The 20,858-nt window shown below is 36.4% G+C and overlaps 1 pseudogene; it reads left to right on the top strand.

Annotated features, from left to right (window-relative positions):
- Positions 1-20,256, top strand: part of LOC143404077 (cyclin-D1-binding protein 1-like) — a 109,292-nt pseudogene extending 89,036 nt beyond the window's left edge.
- Positions 20,257-20,858: the final 602 nt, after the last annotated feature.

Genomic DNA, 20,858 nt, shown 5'->3' with positions numbered 1-20,858 from the left:
CTCAGAAAGTCCCATAACCCTTCAATGAAAAGACTCTTTTGACCAAATGCTCTCAGGAAAACATGCTGACCCTTCTACATGTTGCTTTTGGGCTCCCTTACCTGAAAATATTCTTGGAGCCATTGTTCATGGCATAGCTATGAGGCTCATCCGCTTAGGGGCTGCTGTTGTCAGAAAAGCTTATTCTGTTTTAAAAATAAAATGTGCACTGGTGTGCACTACTGTACATACAAGAAAGTGTTTCACAGGATATAACTTACAAGTTTCTGTGATGGAACTAAGAGAAGAGGACCAATGCACTTGGCCAGGGAACAAATGATAATATTGGCAACATTCAAGGTGCAGGACATTGATCAGAAATCATCAAATAATCTGTTTTAAGGAAAGGGAAGATGATTCATTTTAAGAGACAACTGAGAGCAGTACAAGGGAAAAAGCGCATATTCAAATATTTTTATCTGAATTTGACTTTCATTGGAAACTAGATGACTGCTGGCTGGGAGGCAATGCCTTTTGGTGTTTGGTATCTTAAAACTATGAATGCATTTATTCACATCCTCGTTTTTCAGATAGCCCATTAAGTTAAAAACCATACATAAATAGAAGTTTAAAATGTTAGTAAAAAATAATTACTGATACATTAATGGCTTCAATTCCTGGAACTCTGTTAGGGAGCACTTCTACTTGGAAGTAAGATATGACTTTTAGAAGTAAGTCTAAAGGGATAAAACTGGAGTACTTCTTGATTTCTGAAGTCATTTGTTTCCCTGGGCATTCACTAATCTTTCAGGTATTTTTGATGCCTACTATGTGTCAGGCAATAGCCCTAGGTATATAAAAAATAGGTCTAAGCAAATAGGCTTACATTCTTCTTTAATCACAAGGAAATCAATGTATATATACATACTTATGTATTGAGATACTGAGAAGTTTTGTGAAGAAAAAGAATGGTAGTTCAGGAATTAGTAGGGAAAGGTCAGGTCTGACAAGATACAGCTGAATATCCTGATGGGGGTCCAGAGTGTTAGAAGGAAGGCAATTAGGGAAGAAAGACTTTGGATAAATGAGAGGTATTTGTTATGGGATGAAGAACACTGAGGGAGGAACAGGATTTTAGAGGTAGCAGAAGTGTTAGTGGTTATGTTAAGTTGGAAATGCCTATTGAATATTCAAATTAATCTATTGAGTTGGCAGTTGGATAGCAAGCTTATTGCTCTGGGAGAAGTCAGGTTTCACATATAAATTTGGGAGTCATATGTACATTGATGATATTTGAAGCTATGGAATTGGAAAAGATAGCCTGGGGAGTGAGAATAAATGCAATTAAAGGAAGTACTGAGGACTGAGGTCAAGGTCACTCCAACATTTAAGGGTCAAGCGGAGTAGGAACAGTTAAGAATGGGAACAGAGAAGGTATAGCCAGTGTGGTGCGAAAAGAATCTAGTGTGTGGAGTCCTAAAGCCAAGTGGTTAAAGAAACTATGAACTATCATCTGTGACAAGTGCTGCGGAGAAGAAAGAGAGTCCTGGGAAATGACTTAATTTTGTCTAAATGGAAATAAAATACTTCAGGAAGAAAACACATAATAAAGAATACAGAAGAGAAACATTAATATTATAGTTGGCCATTAACTCTCTCCATGTCTGTAATGCAACTTCCCTTTGGAATATTATCTATCATGATTTAAGCCTCAAAAAGAGATGTTTACCTTAGAATCTCAAAAGGAGCTTTATTCTGTGACACAAGAGGCAGTTATATTTAAAGTTTCCAAAGGCTGTAGTCCAATGCCATTTGATACAACTTAAAATCCCTGCCTTCTACCTCAACCCACAGCAGGCATTATTTGGTATAAAACATGTCAATACCTGTCAGATTAGCCAATGTCCTCCTAGTTCTGCCCCTTGCTGGGACTACTACAGCTACTCCTGTGTTAGTTCATTAGAGAAACTGAGATGAGATTCAGTGTACAAGAGACTTTCTGGGGGGAATACCTGCAAAAGACAAAAGGGAAGAGGTGGGTAAGAGTAGGCAGAAGAGCCTTCTGGCCCCATTACCTTTCCTTTCGCTCTTCATTTCTTTTACTGAGGCCTTACCTCCCTCAACGTTAGCAGTCTTCCAACTCCTTAGGGAGGGTTTGATCACCCCTTTATGAGGGTCTCCCTCAGCTATTCTGGCCACTTTGGGGTTCTCTAGTTTATTTCCACAAAAGCACTAATGGCATGCAGTTCATTCCTGCATTTTCCTCAAGACACTGCAGATTGTAGATGTTCATTAAATATTCTTGAACTGATAGAATTGGCTCAACAGCCTTGGACCATGGGATGTTTGTACAGAGAGGTCATTTGCTGTAGGGATCCACCAACCCCATTGAGAACTTCCTTTCAAATGGCCAGATGGTAAATTCTTTAGATTTTGCAGGCCTAGAGGCAAAATCAAGGATCTTAAGGAAGTGCTTATATCAGAGTTGCCAAATAAAGCATTATTTGATGTAAGTACACCCATAACAGCATTTGGGAGACATGTAGAAATGATTTGTTGTTTATCTGAAGTTCAAATTTAACTTTGCATTTTGTATTTATTGAGCAAATTTGGCAATTTAAATAATATTTTAAAATGTGGTCATTTAAGAATGTGAAAACCATTCTTAGCTCACAGGCCATAAAAAATAGGAAGCTGACTTCAACACTGTAAAAGCTAAATATGACAAACCCAAGGCTAACATCATTATGAATGGAGGAAAACTGAAAGCATTTCTCTAAGAACTGGAACAATACAGGGATGCTTTCTTTCACCACTTTTTTTAGGAGGCAGAGCCACTTTCAGAAAAGGATATAGTATAGAGACTTAAATGCTTACAAATGATGGGAATAGTTGGAAGAGGAATTTTACACTGTTCCTCCAGGAATAAGCCCCAAGAAAACCTGCTGGAATTGGCCTGCCAAGGACACAGCTGTTCTGGTCTCTATCTCTAGTATTATGGCCTTTAGCCTCTGGGAGCTCTGTTGGCTCTCAGAAAGTACTTTACCATCTCGCCTCTGATGGAAGAATCAGAATCTACTACCAGTACTGTTGATTTCAAAGCCACAATGTCTTCTCATCAGTGCCAGCTAACTATGTTTCAAGTGCTTCTTCCTTTTTTACCATTTAATTCAAATTGAGATCTTAGAAGATGGAAAAATATACTCTGTTCATGGATAGGCAGAACTAACATCATCAAAATGGCAATATTACCAAAAGTTCTCTATAGGTTTAATGCAATGCCAATCAAAATCCCAATGGCATTTCTGGTAGAAATAGATAAAGCAATCATGAACTTCATATGGAAAAATAAAAGACCCAGAATAGCAAAAGCAACTCTAAGCAGGAAGTGTGAATCAGGTGGCATAGCAATACCAGATTTCAAACTATATTACAGAGCAATAGTAACAAAAACAGCATGGTACTGGTACCAAAACAGGCGGGTGGACCAATGGTACAGAATAGAGGACACAGAGACTAATCCACAAAGTTACAACTATCTTATATTTGATAAAGGGACTAAAAGCATGCAATGGAGGAAGGATAGCATCTTCAACAAATGGTGCTGGGAAAACTGGAAATCCATATGCAACAAAATGAAACTGAATCCCCTTCTCTTGCCATGCACAAAAGTTAACTCAAAATGGATCAAGGAGCTTGATATCAAATCAGAGACTCTGCGTCTGATAGAAGAAAAAGTTGGCTCCGATCTACATATTGTGCTCCAAATTCCTTAATGGGACACCCATAGCACAAGAGTTAATAACAAGAATCAACAAATGGGACTTACTAAAAAGTTTTTTTCTCAGCAAGAGAAACAATAAGAGAGATAAATAGGGAGCCTACATCATGGGAACAAATTTTTACTCCTCACACTTCAGATAGAGCCCTAATATCCAGAGTATACAAAGAACTCAAAAAATTAAACAATAAGATAACAAATAGCCCAATCAACAAAAGGGCCAAGGACCTGAACAGACACTTCTCAGAGGAGGACATACAATCAATCAACAAGTACATGAAAAAATGCTCACCATCTCTAGCAGTCAGAGAAATGCAAATCAAAACCACCCTAAGATACCATCTCACTCCAGGAAGATTGGCAGCCATTAGGAAGTCAAACAACAACAAGTGCTGGCGAGGATGTGGGAAATAGGGTTCACTTGTACATTGCTGGTGGGACTGCAAATTGGTGCGGCCAATTTGGAAAGCAGTATGGAGATTTCTTGGAAAGCTGGGAATGGAACCACCATTTGACCCAGCTATTCCCCTTCTCGGTCTATTCCCTAAAGACCTAAAAAGAGCATACTACAGGGACACTGCTACATCAATGTTCATAGCAGCACAATTCACAATAGCAAGACTGTGGAACCAACCTAGATGCCCTTCAATAGACGAATGGATAAAAAAATGTGGCATTTATACACAATGGAGTATTACTCTGCATTAAAAAATGACAAAATCATAGAATTTGCAGGGAAATGGATGGCATTAGAGCAGATTTTGCTAAGTGAAGCTAGCCAATCCCTTAAAAACAAACGCCAAATGTCTTCTTTGATATAAGGAGAGTAACTAAGAACAGAGTAGGGACGAAGAGCATGAGAAGAAGATTAACATTAAACAGGGATGAGAGGTGGGAGGGAAAGGGAGAGAGAAGGGAAATTGCATGGAAATGGAAGGAGACCCTTAGGGGTATACAAAATTACATACAAGAGGAAGTGAGGGGAAAGGGGGAAAAATATAAGGGGGAGAAATGAATTACAGTAGAGGGGGTAGAGAGAGAAGAGGGGAGGGGAGGGGGGAGGGGGATAGTAGAGGATAGGAAAGGCAGCAGAATACAAGAGACACTAGTATGGCAATATGTAAAACAGTGGATTGTAACCGATGTGATGCTGCAATCTGTATACGGGGTAAAAATGGGAGTTCATATCCCACTTGAATCAAAGTGTGAAATATGATATATCAAGAACTATGTAATGTTTTGAACAACCAACAATAAAAATTAATTAAAAAAATAAATTGGTAGAGTGCTTACCCAAAAAAAAATAATAAATAAATAAGAAGAGAAAGAAAGAAATGGAGCCCTGAGGGTTAGATTTGCATATTCCTGTTAGCTGTTGCTGTTCCCAGGAGATTTTGGTGAGTTCACAGGATACAAGCCTTTCCAGCCCAACACCACAGGGTTAATCCCATTTTTCCCCTTTTATACATTTTAAACCATCATCTCCCACAGTGAGAAATCTATCATTATCCTTATATACCTACTTGAACAATTCCCTGCAATCAATGCATCTCTCACTGCTGCTGACCCCTTTCCTTCCTAGGTACCCTGCTCTTGGTTCTAGTACTCCTCAATAAGGGTACTTTCCTCAAGCCTCTTGGGTCCCCAAACCTCACCCTGGGCAGCCCTCCATCTTGGAGCCTTCAAAGCTCCCCTCCCTTGCCTGGCATTACCTAAAAGTTCTGAAATGAATCCCTTGGAAAGGAGGACAACAGAACAAATTAGGAGCCATTTTTTACGTTTTAAAGATTCTAGTTAATTCAAAAGTACCTACTGTTTGACATTCATGGCATGTTTATCTTGATCTCTCTGAGCAGCATCCAATGGTTTAGTCATGTTTTCCTTTTACCTCTGTCTTGAAAAATTTTTCTCTTTTGTTTTTTAATGTTGTCCTGATTAGTTTTTTTTAACTAAACTATTAATCATTTTCCTTAGTCTTCTGCATTGGTTCCTTTTCTTGAGTTCATCCATTTAAAGATTAATCTTCTTCTGAGCCTTTCCTTTAGACATTTTATCTATGATAGAGCAACTTGATAGGATTCAGCAATGACCTACATGCTATTGCCTTGAAAAATCCTGCTTCAGCATCATAACCAAAAAAATCTGTGAGCCCTGAACACTAAGGGTACCCTAAGAATATAAGCTGCAAGTTTATCTGTGATTCAGTGGATTGACCCAGGTTCTCACAAGCATACCAGTGGGTATCAAGTCCAGGGAGAAAGTTAGGGCATCATCAAGCTAGAACAGGAACTTATCATATAAGCATTGAGTTCCAAATTTGTTATCTGTAGCCCATGAGATGAGATGTCTATTCCCATAGGTTACTTGGTTAAGAGAGCGGGTATAATCAAAATTCTGTGAAAAGGGTGTGGGACTCAGAACATAAGAACCAAAGGCAAACCTAAGGCTATAGAATAAGTGAGTGTTGGATCAGTTTCCAAAAAATGTCTAGAAGAACTACACTGGCATCTAGGTAGTTGAAACATCAGGCCTGGGCATGTATGAATGGCAGGAGCCAGAGACAGTGATTATCTTTATTCCATTTTGGCAATGGGAGTTCACAATGCATTTCTGGTTATGCCCTTGTATCTGTTTCTCTTTATTAATTGGTGAAGATTTCTTTACTTTTCATTAAGAAAAAATAATACAGAATTTTTCCAAATTAACTTTTTAGAAATATTTGTGCAAAGAATAAATCTGAGCTGAAAGTAAGGAATTATAGCAATATAACAAATTGACATGTTTATCTCAACACAAGCAAAAACAATAAAATAGGAAATTTCTATTTCTTATCTAATCCATATAACAATTTTTGATTACTCAATGTTAGATTGTCTATTTCTAATTCTTTTTTGTTTGTTGGCTTATTTTAATGAAAGCCAGTTTTAGCAGGATAACAATTTTAGAATTCCTGTGCAGTTAAGGAAAGTAATTTATAACATTATGAGGTAATTTACCTAGAAGTTTAAAACAATAATATTAATGGGACTAAATTACATATTTCAAAGAAATTGAATCAACCAAAGAAAGAACTTGAAAATAATGTTCACACTGTCCTCATTTCATCTCCTTTTGGATATCATATCATTGATAGAAGAATAATGACAGAGTGAAAGGCAAAATATGGAGAAAATAAAAAGAAAAACAGAAAAGACTGAGCTCATGTCCAGCCTCAGCTGCATCTCAGCACAGTTCGTATTTATCCGAGGTCCCAAGTGTGGTGGTGACAAATCCTTTTTCCTGGCTTCTTGCCTTCCACAGGATTAATAAATAACTAGCTCAATATTTTAGGAAAGAATTATTTCATTATCATATCTTTCTAAAATATTTACTTTGGTTAATAGCCACTATTAATTCATATTTGAAACATGAAATGCTATGATCTATATCTATCTATAAATCTCTGCTTGAAGACAGCATAGTACAGCATATATACATATGTATGTATGTATGTGTGTGTGTGTATTTCATATATGTATGAAGTTTTGTGTCCATTCATTATTCTAACACTAATTATCATTATTTTCTCAGGCTGGCTTACAATTTTATTCTAAAAACTTGTATTTTGATTTCATGGCTAGTTTTGGAAAAGGTGCTTTGAAGAAGAATAATTGCAGAGAGCTCTTTAGGATTTTAAATCTCTGGCATCTCATAACCAATCCCAGAGAGCATTAGTGATGGGGCACAGGGAATGAATGTCAGCAAGTGACAGCTGAAAGCTGCTGGCACACACAGGCTGACTACAACACTGAGCTTGCCCAAGAAGGGCAGATCATAGAAGGGACCCTTGATTTGACAGTCATCTGTTCAAATCTGCCTTTTCAGGGAAAACCACCACCATTTAGAAATTAGTTATCTCTTTGCTGATTTATTATCTGGCATAAAATGATTACAACTCTCTTCCTAATGAGCAGAAGTGTTTTATATTATCTTGATGTCAAAGGAACAGAAGTAGCCAAAAGCATAGATGAATGCAATTGTGTAATATCTAGTAAATGCCACTGTGTATCATAAACATTAAGTTCATAATTTTCATCCAAAAATGGGATTAATTTGATTCAAACCAGATGAATGAGGAAAGTAGCTACTGTGTAAATAGTTCACTAGTTACTTTTCCAGACAGAAAACAAACTTTCTATAAATCATTTTTGGACTATTTAAAAGGCTTTCATAGTTTGGTCAGGATAACATTAATTTTTGAGATTTTTAGAATGTAATATTTTCCAGAGATAAACTCTAAAAGCATAGATGAATAAATAGACACATAAAAATTTTAAGTGATGCAACAGCAGATTTTTTTTTTCAGTTTTAGAATGGGATAGACTTTTCTAGGTAGTGCTCTTAAGGCCTTATATTGAGAGAGGTATAAAGAAGGCAATTTGTTTTTTGTAGACCTAGTATAATGACAGCTCTACAAAGAAAATCTTTGTGATATTTGCTTCAGATCTTGGTTATTGATTCATTATCTACTTTAGCAAAAAACAAGCAGTGAAATTTTCAATGAAGAATGTCTTTGTCCTAGTTATCAGGATGTAAAGGATCACAATGTTCCATCAAGTTCTGGTACCATTACCCTGGCCCTAAGTCCTTCTTAACATCCCATTCCTATATACTTGGGATAGTTAACAGTGAAAGGAAGAGAGGAAAGAGGAACAACTCTCTAGACAAAGATGGAATCCCTTCTCCTCCCAAAGGAGAATTTCTTTGTGAAATACTTATCCTATCACCTCATTTCCTTCCTCCTTCCCTCTCTCCTCCTCCCTGCCTCCCTCCTCTTCCTTCCTCTCTCTCCCCTCCCTCCCTTCCTCCTTTCCTCCCTCCCCCTTCCTTCCTTTTATTATCTCTCTTTCTCTCTCTCCTTCCCTCCCTCACTCTCTCCATCTTTCTTTCTTTTCCTCCCTCCTTCCCTCCCTCCTTCATATCTCTCTCTCTCTCTCTCTCTCTCTCTCTCTCTCTCTCTCTCTCTCTCTCTCTTTCTTTCTCTAATTTTCCCAGAACCAATCCTCTTCTCTTTTAGGTTCAGAACCTGTGGTGAATTTTCAACTTCCTCTGCTTTTTCTACCTGTGTCTCCTCGATTTCTAAAGCCCAAGGTCCTTTTAAGTAAATGACTTTGAATTTGTTCTGTTTTTCATCCCAAGTGTTCATATCATATGCCTCAGGATACAGGTAATCCATAGAATACAGTATTTTTATTGAATATTAAAGTGAGATATTATCTGGAGGCCAGGTTCTGTTTTATTCATTTTTCTACTTCCCTCTTGGACAAATGGAGAAGCTAACACTGTGCTTGGCACACAGTCAAGAGACTTAATAATTAATTGCTGAAAAATAGAACAAGACATAACTTGAGTTCTAGCTCTGGTCCAAGTAACTGGGCCACAGGGAAATTTGTTTTCTCTCTTACAAAATAAGAGTAATGTGGCTTTCAAGACTTATCTTAACTAAATGAGACAGCTTACTTTAAAAATGCCTTGTACAATTTTGAGAATATCATAGATCCTCAGTAAATATTAGTTCCCTTTTCTTAGGCTAGGTAATATATTTCTTGGAACTTCTGTACAGAATAATTCTGAAAATGACAAGATTAGGTATTTAAAAGACCTTTTCCAATATCAAAAAATGATATAGAATGTTGTTAAGGTATTGAAAATCTTTGTCACACAAAATTACTGGGGAATAAGATTAATCAAATTATGTTATGTGCATGTACAAATATGTCACTATTATGTTTAATAATTATAATACAACAATTAAAAAAAAGAAGAAAGTAAAAAAAATCCTAATGGTCTAAGGAATTTAAAACAAGGCTGAAGTAGAGAGACTTTTTTTTCTTTTTTCTTTTTTTATTATTAGTTGTTCAAAACATTACAAAGCTCTTGATATATCATATTTCATACATTTGATTCAAGTAGATTATGAACTCCCATTTTTACCCCGTATACATATTGTAGATTCACGATTCCACATCCACTTTTTTACATACTGCCATACTAGTGTCTGTTGTATTCTGCTGCCTTTCCTATCCTCTACTATCCCCCCTCCCCTCCCCTCCCCTCTCCTCCCATCTTCTCTCTCTACCCCATCTACTATAATTCATTTCTCTCTCTTGATTTTTCCCCTTTCCCCTCACTTCCTCTTATATGTAATTTTGTATAACAACGAGGGTCTCCTTCCTTTACCATGCAATTTCCCTTCTCTCTCTCTTTCCCTCCTCACTCTCGACCCTGTTTAATGGTGATCTTCTTCTCATGCTCTTCCTCCCTATTCTATTCTTAGTTGTTCTCCTTGTATCAAAGATGACATTTGGCATTTATTTTTTAGGCATTGGCTAGCTTCAGTTAGCATAATCTGCTCTAGTGCCATCCATTTCCCTGCAAATTCCATGATTTTGTCATTTTTTAATGCAGAGTAATACTCCATTGTGTATAAATGCCACTTTTTTATCCATTTATCTATTGAAGGGCATCTAGGTTGGTTCCACAGTCTAGCTATTGTGAATTGTGCTGCTATGAACATCGATGTAGCAGTATCCCTATAGTACGCTCTTTTAAGGTCTTCAGGGAATAGTCCAAGAAGGGCAATAGCTGGGTCAAATGGTGGTTCCATTCCCAGCTTTCCCAGGAATCTCCATACTGCTTTCCAAATTGGCTGCACCAATTTGCAGACCCACCAGCAATTTTTCTTTTGAAAGATAAAAGTACTTACTTTTTGAGGGTGTTTATGATTTTTTATTGCCTGTTAACCTACAATGTACAACTTGGTGGTCATGACCAAATTTCTGAGACAATATTCTTTTTATTGAATAGAAATATATACTAGCCAACTCCTTGGTATATATCCAAAGGATTTAAAATCAGCATACTAGAGGGATGCCACCACATTAGTGTTTATAGCAGCATAATTCACAATAGCCAAGCTATGGGACCCACCTAGGTGCTCCTCAACAAATGAATGGATAAAGAATGTGGTATATATAACTAATGGAGTATAACTCAGCCATAAAGAAGAATGAAATTATGGCATTTGCCTTTAAATGGATGAAACTGAAGACTATCATGCTAAGTGAAATAAGCCAGTCCCTAAAAGTCAAAGGTCAAAAATTTTTCTCTGATATATGAAGCTAACTCAAAATAAGGGGGAAAGAAAGAGAGGTGGTGGGAGAGGAAAAAGGGGAGAGAATTCCATTAAAATAGAGGAAAGATCAGTAAAGTAGATGAAGGGGAGTAGAAGGAAGAAGAAGGACAAGATAGAGGAAGAACAGGGGAATGAATTACATGTATGAAGACTTAAATTGGGTGTCAACATACCTTATATACAAACAGAAATATGAAAAAATTGTGGTATATATGTGTATTAAGAATTGTAATGCAAAAAAGTACATGTGTAATGGCATAAATTGAGGTGAACATACTTTATATACAGATATGAAAAATTGTGCTCTATATGTGTAATAAAGACTGTAATGCATCCCATTAATAAAATAATAATTTTAATATTAAAAAAAATAATAAAATTAGGGGCTTGGTGTGGCTCAAGCGGTATCGCGCTCGCCTGGCATGTGTGCGGCCCAGATTCGATTCTTAGCACCACATATAAACAAAGATGTTGTGTCTGCCGAAAACTAAAAAAAAAAATAAATATTAAAAAATTCTCTCTCTCTCTCTCTCTTTAAGAAAAAAATAAAATCAATAAAAAAACCATAGTGAATCTCACCATCAAGTATATCTACAAGACTCTAATTTTAAAAAAAAAGTCTCTAAGTAAATACCAGAAAGATCAATAGAGTAGAGGAGGAGAGCAGGGGGATATGCTGGGGACGAAATTAGAGAAAATTATATTCCATGCTTTTGTGTTTATGTAAAAATGAATCCTAAATGTTATATATAATTTAAAAATTGATAAAATAAATATACATCAAAATAGTGCAAGCTAGAAGGAACTTTTACAGATGAGGGCAAGGCATTTCACAGAATTCTATATGAGCTGGGTCACAGGAGAACTTTTTCTATGAGCGTCTGTACTTAGTCCTTTTTTCTATTTTTCCACTGCTTGGCTTATGAGTGGCCCACCCTTCCTGGCTAGGGCATGAAACTGTAAAATGAGATATGACTCTTGAGGGACCCCTACTATGTGTGGGGCAGATCTTAGAGACAGAAGCTAACTGAGCAACACCCAGAGGTCTCTAGTACAGATTTTTTGTAAAAAAATAAATTTAAAGTATAACGTCAGAGTAGAAATCTTTCAATGTCATATCTTAAAAGAACATCATATTTTATTTAGTAATGGGAAAATAAAATCACATGTATTGTATACAACATGATGATTTGAGATGTGTATACATAATATAGAATAGCTCAATTAAGCTAATTAGCATATGCATTCCTGCACATTTTTGATAAAACAGTAAAAATAACAACACAAAACCCAGAACAGTGATGATAACATCACGTTGCATTCCGTTGCCTGTATTGTTTCAATTTAAAAAGCCTCATTTGTTCACTGACTGAAAATGGATGAGATTCAATGTTTTTGACAAGTTTATTTCGAATGGATCATCCACCACTTTTTAATACTCATTTTTGAAGCCGAATTGCACAAAAATGACTTGAATTTTAACAGTGGGCAGGAGAATCATGAATGGCAAACTTCCTATAGACCTAAAAACCCTCTATATTTCAAGTTGATCCTTTGGACTTCCAAGTAGAATATGTGCTCATAGAATAGCTATAATAATTCACTCATGTCAATTACTGGCTGGCCACATTTGTAGTCTGCCCCCAAATTGTTTTTGGAAGCTTCTTAATCTCTTCTGGCTTGGTGGGAGTTGGTAGACAAGCCAGCAGGGAGCTATTACAGATTTGTCTGCTGATTTAGGGCCAGAGCTTCTGCTCCTGTCCTGAATTAGGTTCATTGACAACTTTTCCTTCATGCCACCTCACTCTTTCCCAGACTTTATTTTAGAATTTTTTTTTTTAAATTTATTTTTTAGTTATAGTTGTAATACAATATCTTTAATTAATTAATGTATTTTTTTATGTGGTGCTGAGGATTGAACCCAGGGCCTCGCCCCTGCTAGGAGAGCTCTCTACCACTGAGCCACAATGCCAGCCCCTATTTTAGAATTTTTAAGGTTCTGTTGGATGCAAAGATTATAGATTTGTGGGTAGAACTTTCAATCTGGGGGGGCTGAACAAGAAGAAGGACTAGATACTTGAAGTTCAGGCATGTAATATATTTTCATCATCTTTATAATTCTTAGCAGCACTTTTAGTTCACAAGCCAAAAATAAGTATATGTGTATATTTTGCAATGATACCTGTGGGAATATGTGGTGTGTGTGTGTGTGTGTGTGTGTGTGTGCGCGCAAGTGCTACATATCATAGTGCATACAATTTTGCTTTGAAATTTTATAGTAGCATTTGCAGTATACAAGAAAACAATAATGTATTGTGTCTCTGGCTAGAATTGTTGATTTTAATTTAGAAGGGTTATTAGAACACGTAGTTCTTTGGCAATTCAGACATTAAATGAATTAGCAGACAGGGACTTTACAATTGTTTGTTTTACAATTGTAAAGTAAATAAAATTATTTTGCATTTAAGTTAATTGATGGTTCATGTCAAATAGCACAAACTGTGAAGATGATGTTGATGCTGATGATGACAAAATCAGTACCTACTTCAGAAAGAATTATTTTTTTTAACCAGGGATTTTAAGAGAGATGATTATTTAGAAGTATCCAGGCAGCCTGCAAGGAATCTTGCATTGAATAATTAGGTATGACAGTTTCTTTATATAATAGAGCTTGTTTTCAGAAGAACAAGGGATTCCATGGTTTATCCCAGGCTACCATTATTTTCATCAATACTACACATGACCTTTCAGAACTGTACAGGATTGGTTTCTTTAATTAAGTGTCTCATTCCTCCTGGAGGAAAGCTGAGCTTTTGTGAGACTTATAAAATGAGCTTGTAAAATAAGATATCTATAATCTTAAAAGGTTTCAGTCTAGATGTAAGAACATTTGAAGAACTATGAGTAGTAACCAAGCTTATCTTCAAAGATCCATGGATGAGGCAATAACTTTTGATTTTGAAAGTCAATAACTCTATATGTTTGATATTTCATTGGGAGATGCTGAATACAGTAGAGTCTTACACGGGGATCCTGGTGTGGGAAGTAAGGAAGCCAAAGCAGAAACAAGGCTCTCAAAATTAAAAGCATTATGTTTGCTTGTTTCCCACACGTGTTTACTTTTATTCATTGACATTCAGATTTTCTACTCTTCAGACTAAGTCCAACTGTGGGTCTTTATCTCTCAGTCTGGTTTTAGGATTTCTTGGAGATTGAGTTTGTACCTGAATCTTATTAATACTTACCAAGGCCAATGGGGGGATTTTCTTAGAAAGCGTGCATGATGGAAAGTATTATAATCACAGCTATTTCCGCATAAAGTTGCTTTTACCAGATCCATTTCTCTGGAACATATCAAGTGCTTTTAAAAGTTTGGGTCCAAAAACACAATTAGAACAGAGAAATAAATCCTACTGTTCTATAGCACAGTAGTTACCAACAATTTATTGTGCATTTCAAAATATCTGGAAGGGAGAATTTTGAATACTTTCAACATAAAAAATGATCAATATTTGAGCTGATTAATATGCTGATTATTCTGACTAGATGATTATGTTATATACATGTATTAAATACCACGGTGTACTCCACAAATACGTACAATTAATATATGTCAACTAAAAATTGAAAAAGAGAATTTACTGAGTAAATTAATTCTGTTTGAAAATAATTTTTATGGTACTTGAATACAAAATAATTTTAAAAAGGTCTGAAAACTGAGTATGAACTTATATGATGACTACTGCCCAAGTGAACAGTCAGATTTCTTGATTTATTTATAGTAAACAAGACAAATCTGCCCTGAATTAATTTTATTTAAGAAATATTAACTTTTCTTTGTTTTACCCCTGGTCACCCTCCTTCCTTTCATTTCCTGTTCCTCCCTTTTCCCTGAGGTCCTTCTTTGTCTTCCAGCATTTCTACTTGTTTCATCTCCTTTTCTTAATATTGTCTCCTTTTTTTAAGTAGTCATATAAGTCATATAATATAGCAAATATTTTTATAAAAACACATATTAAATTTGTTTTACATTTTGCAAATGGAGTATGCTTATGAAACTTCCTAAATCTTAAAAAGCTTTTTTTAAAAATTTTAAATAATTTTCTCCTTCAATCTTTTAAAGTTTTCCAAAGATACAAACATCTTGTTATGTGTTTTATAAGGAAATACTGTATGACTTTATACATTTAAAATCCCTTTTCAGAAAGGGATCATAGAGAGGATCCTAAACTCTAGGGAGGTATTAATTTTATATCAGAATAAGCCTAAACTAAGAAGTTCCTAAGGTACTTTATAAATAGAACAGTATTAAGTACTTTTCTTGGCACAACTCACTACTCCTCTAATAAATCAATTCTAAAGGGAGTAAATCCATCAATGGTTGGAAAGAAAGATTATCATTTCACATTCTATAGTTCTTTTCAGGAACTGGGTGGCTGACATGCCACCAGAGAAAGAAAGAAATAGAGTTGGAGATAAGAAATGACGGTTTCCCAGAGATGACAGAAGAAATATGATGTGTGTCCTTAGGTATAGTTAAGACTTCGGCTTAGCCAAGTTCCTCTTCTCACAGTAGTGTCACATGTGCATGATCAACCATATCCCCAAGAGCTCAATGACCACCTGCATCCCATTTTAGCTGTAGGATTTAGAACAGAGTCTAATTTCATCAGCAGGATAATGTGTTGTTATTGAGTTGATCTGCTAAAGAGTAAAAAATGTTACCACATATTACTATTGGTACGTTTTAGATATGCTACAAATGGAATTTTCCTCATTCGAGATGAAATCCAGACCCCATAACTCTAATGGGTAGGAACTTCTCTGGAGGGATATACCATAACTCTTTTTTTCCCCATACTGCTCCCTGAGGTTGGTGGTGAAATAATCATTTGCTCTCTGAGCAAAAAATTTACCTTAACAGTTCATTGTAACTAAATGCTTTTCCTTTGGTTTACACAGAAACACATTCCTTTCATTTTCTTTTACTCTTCTTTGTATTTTATAAATAAGTTCATAACCTAGTTTGTATGAATTATGTATGGTTGAATGATCTTTTTTTAAAATAAATTTCTCCTCATTTTATATAGATTGAACTTTGTTAATCATAGAAAAGTTTCTTACCATTTGACATTTGATTATTTTTTCAAATATTAAATTAATGCAAAGGTGCAGAAGATAATGAGGGGAAGTAAATGAAAATAGTGGTGTGATGTGTGGGAGGGGTTCAAATTGATGCTGTGTTTGTTAGGGCTGATAAAACTCAGCTGTTTAAATATTTCAGTGAAATAGAAATTTAAGCTCTATCTAAATGTCTGAAATGCTGCTTGATGCATTGCTTACTCCTTTTGCAAGAGAAAAGATTCTGAAGGGAAGATATTTAGGCAGAAAACATTGCATTTTTTTAATATGATGATGCAATCCTATAAAAGTAAAACACAAATGATCATAAAGAATCATAATCTGAATACCAGGCCCAGCACTTATCTGTTTGGACTAGATAAGCACGAGCCAAAGAGCAATATTTCTACAACTTTGCCTGGAAGTGATTAGGGTGGAATATTTTTAAATTTTACTCTTAGGGCCTGTATTTGTGTGTGAAGAGGACCAATTGCTATTCTCTTTCTTGGTGATTTCCTTGAATCCCCTAAAATCTATCTGAACCTCTTCCTTGCTCATAACTGTTGCTCTTACACAAAATTACAGCTTGAAGGGATAGATATCAGGTGATAGAGGAAATGGAAACACCCTAGCTTGGAAGAGATACATATTTCATTGTAGGTTGGAAGACCAATTTATAATCTTGTTAGCATTAATTATTTGATCATTGTGTGTCCAAAACTGTGTTTGGTGCTTCCACACACACTGTTCCTTTTAAGTTCAATTGGACGTTTTGATGCAGACACCATCAATTATATCATTACAGTACTTCTGCTTTCCAGATGGAGAAATTAAGACATAAAAGAGTTCAGGAATTTTCCTGAGGACTACATGATGGAGGTAGGATCTGAATCTTGTTATACTGATCTCCTAGCACTGACAGTTAAATACTATAGCTGAAGAGTGGTCATTCAGCTTGTTAAAACTTAACAACTGAGGAAGTAACAACCCTCAGAAAGAAGCTGTCTCACTTTTAGTTCTGCAGAGATGTGAACATTTCTTATGAAGTCTCTAAACAACCATGAGGCTTGTTGTTCTCAACCTCTCCTTACCTCCTGCTCTCCCTCCTCTCTTCTCCTGTTCTCTCTTGTCCTATCCTGTTCTCTCCTTCCTTCCTTCCTTCCTTCCTTTTCTTCTTCATATATTCTTTTTCTTTCTATCTCACACTGTCTATTGATATTTATTTCTTTGATTTTCTCTCAGCCTTACTCCCTCATTTTTCTCTTGTATTCTTATTTTCCTCTTTCTTTTCTTGAATTAACAAGAAATACACAATTCTTTCTGCAATGTTTTGCTTTAGCAGCCTAACACTTTGTATTTGACTTTGTATTTGTATTTGACTTTGTATTTGTATTTGAGAATAAGTATGTGGAAGTTACTCAGACTAAGCTGCTCCTGTTTTTAATTAGACATTATTAACTATATTTTACAATTTGAAAAAAGTGAAATGTAAGCAATAATTAATTAAAAGTTTGTAATTATTTTTTCATTTTTATCCTGTTTCTAGGGAAGGAGATAGGATATAATTTTGTACTATTGAATAAATTCTAGCAGGAGCTAGACTTGATATGGTTGGAAAACTACCAAAATTGATCAAGTGAAACTTGGCAAGTTGCTCTCTCTAGGTTACTTAACTACACTGCTGACTTACAGAGCCCTTTGCTGTATCATGACTGTTCCTTACTTAGTTTCACCTGCCTGATGTTAATGGCAAAAGAGAGATTTCATTGATGGTTAACTACATAATTTCATAAAATAAATTTCTTTCTCTGAAGTGATAGAAATGATTTCTGCTGACAGGATGTAAATCCATCAAAATAGAAAGAAAGAAAATATGTGTAGGTTTTAATGTAGCCCAACTGTAATCAAAGTAAATTCTGGTATTTCCCACCAGGTGGCAGCCCTCTTTTGAATTTTAGAACAATGCTGAGACTTAGAAAAGTCACTCTCAATTTAGAAATGGGACTGGTTCTGGAAAAAATATCCAGCTAATGGAATTGAATCAGTAGAAAAAGAATACACTCAAACTATTTTAAGATGCTTCCAAAGTAAAATTCATAATAAACTAATACATTGGGAAAAATTAAATTGGGAAAAATTAAGTCTGTATAAACAAAGCCAATCACAATTTAGCTTGAATTTTCCAGAATAAGTTCCACTAAGTCTTCATTTTCATTTGATCTTTCCAGTCAGCTCTCATTTTGAGGATCTCCCTAATTTTCAAGCAAGCACAGCAACCAGTATGTATTTAGCAATTGAGTGTCTTACATGATGACCTGATTTAATTCATAAATCAGTCATCAACTTGCCAATCAAACAGTCCTAGGTAAACTCTTTAATATTTTTTTTCTAAACCATGGGATCGACATCGTGGATCTTCCAAGTTATACGAAACTAGGGCGTCTCTGCTGGCCACATGTTTCTTGTCCATGATGTGGCTCTTTCTAAATGGAAACTGTCACATATTCGTGCTGCTCTACTTAGTGGCCTTTTCGTGAGGATCAGGGCATAACATTCTTTACCAGCTGTCACCCCAACATAGCCAGTGGAAAAGCAGCCAGTGTCACAGTCCTGTATCACTAAGGACATCAGGTTTTATGGAATAGGATCCAAATAGGATGATGTATTTTATCGTCCTTGGGGTTTTATTCACTGATGATAAACAGCCATGCTGAAAATTCAGGAGCAGATCTTTGTCAGTTAGAGAAAATGAGAACAAATGAGTGACATCCATGTAACAATATTAATTTGAGGCAGCAGGATAGGGCTTCCTGGACTTCTGTGGTGCATAGTTTGTACTCTGAGATTGACAAATACAGTCAAATTACTGAAGAATGTGGGAGGGAGGGAGGGAGCCAATATACAAATGACTGACTTAGCTGGAAACAAGGGTATTCAGAGTGGCTTCCATGACACTTGTTATATTCTTGCTTAACAATGAGACAGTCCCCAGAGATGGCGAGCGAAGCTGAGTCTGCAGTCTCAGTCCTCACTCTGGCTCTGCCTTTGAAACAGCTTCAGCACTTGGCGGCCCAACTGAGGTTGCTTCTTCCTGGAGTGCAGGGTGAGCTGATGCTGTGGGGAGTGGCGAGGTCAGTGGTGGCCTTGGGGTAGAGTTAAGCCCAGGCAGGTCAGAGCCGGCAGGACCCAGGCGCAGGAGGTGGCTCCGCTCACTTCAGTTTTTCCTTCTGTGGCCGGTCCACCACACTACACCTGTCAGTGAACCCCGGGGGACCCCGGAGGAGTTTAATCAGGAGAGGTAGGTTCTGGAGAAGATTCAATGAGGAAGCAGTTTAAGTGTCGGGGGAAGCCACCATTCTGATCACAGGATCACTCTGACCACAGGAAACCCAAAAGATCCGTGAACAAGTCTGTGCTGCCATTAGGCAATTATTGCAGTGCACTAGTCACTTTCCAAGGAACAGGGGATCACCTTGAGAAAGATGGTAAAAAGCGTCACTTTGGACATTGTGGAAGGCATGGCTCAGCTTGAGGAAGTGCTTCTCATCACTCCACCTCAGAGCCCTGAAAACAGTGACCTTATTTCCTGCAACAGTGTCTGGGTTGCATGCCAGCAAGTTCCTCAGATACCAAGAGATAATAAAGCTGCAGCCCTATTAATGCTGACAAAGAATGTAGATTTTGTGAAGGATGCACATGAAGAAATGGAACAGGCTGTGGAAGAATGTGACCCTAACTGTGGCCTCTTGAATGATTCTGAGGAGGACAACCACAATGATGAAGATGACGTGTTTGGATTTCTAAGCAAGTGAGACTTATGTTGGTCTGAGGAAGATCAAGAGCTCATAAATCCCATGCCTTGCCCTGGTGAGCATCCAAAGCCTGCCTGAAGAAAATCCAGATCTTAGTGACAGAGAATGGGAAGAAGGATCAGATGGCTCAACTGCATGACATTGTGGATATTTCTGATGAGATCTGCCTTAGTGTGGATGATTTGACTCTGACCATATATCCACCTATGTGCCACCTGACTGTGCAAATCAATTCTGCAAAACTTGTAACTGTTTTAAGAAAGGCACTTGAAATTACAAAAGCAAGGCATGTGACCCCTCAACCAGAAGAGAGTTGGATCCCTTTACTCATTAATGCTGTTGATCATGGCATGAGCAGAATTAAGGAGCTCACTCAGAGTAAAATTTAATTATAAGTTTTCAGGCTCATTCATATTCTCTTTTCTCTCTCTCTCTGACTGTCTCAACCAGATCTATGATGTCTGCTTTTAAAAATGAAGCTAGAATACTTAATGGATGGAAAGAGAACTCCTGTCTATATTTAACAAGAGACTCTATTACCAAAGATTGTTGATTAGGCCAGATTGGCAATTATTTATAAACAGCATACGTGTGATATAATTTTCTGCTAGATGCAAAAGATAATTGCATGAATCAGTGTTCCTGAGTGGCCTCTCAGAGACTCTTAGGGAAGCTGTCTTATTCCCTATTTGTAATAAAGTATGTTGTCTCTTTGTTATAGATTAAAAAAATGAGATGGTCCCTTCTTTCCACAATATCCTATATATAGATGTTGGATTTGATAGCATTTTTTTTCTCATTTCTGAATTTACTCTAGATCAAGGTAATCATGATCTCAGTTTATGGGATGAAATGGTAAAGAGTAGAAAAATTTATTTATTTTTTTTTGTAGTGTTCTCTTATTTTCTTCCAGTGCAGCTCATGGTTTGTCAATGTCAATTTATTTGATTTCTAGAAGGAAAATATCAATTATAATACTTGAAAGACTCGT

Source organism: Callospermophilus lateralis, chromosome 7 (assembly GCF_048772815.1).
Source record: "Callospermophilus lateralis isolate mCalLat2 chromosome 7, mCalLat2.hap1, whole genome shotgun sequence".
In the NCBI taxonomy this organism is placed as follows: Eukaryota; Metazoa; Chordata; class Mammalia; order Rodentia; family Sciuridae; genus Callospermophilus; species Callospermophilus lateralis.
This window is presented reverse-complemented; position numbering and strand designations above follow the sequence as displayed.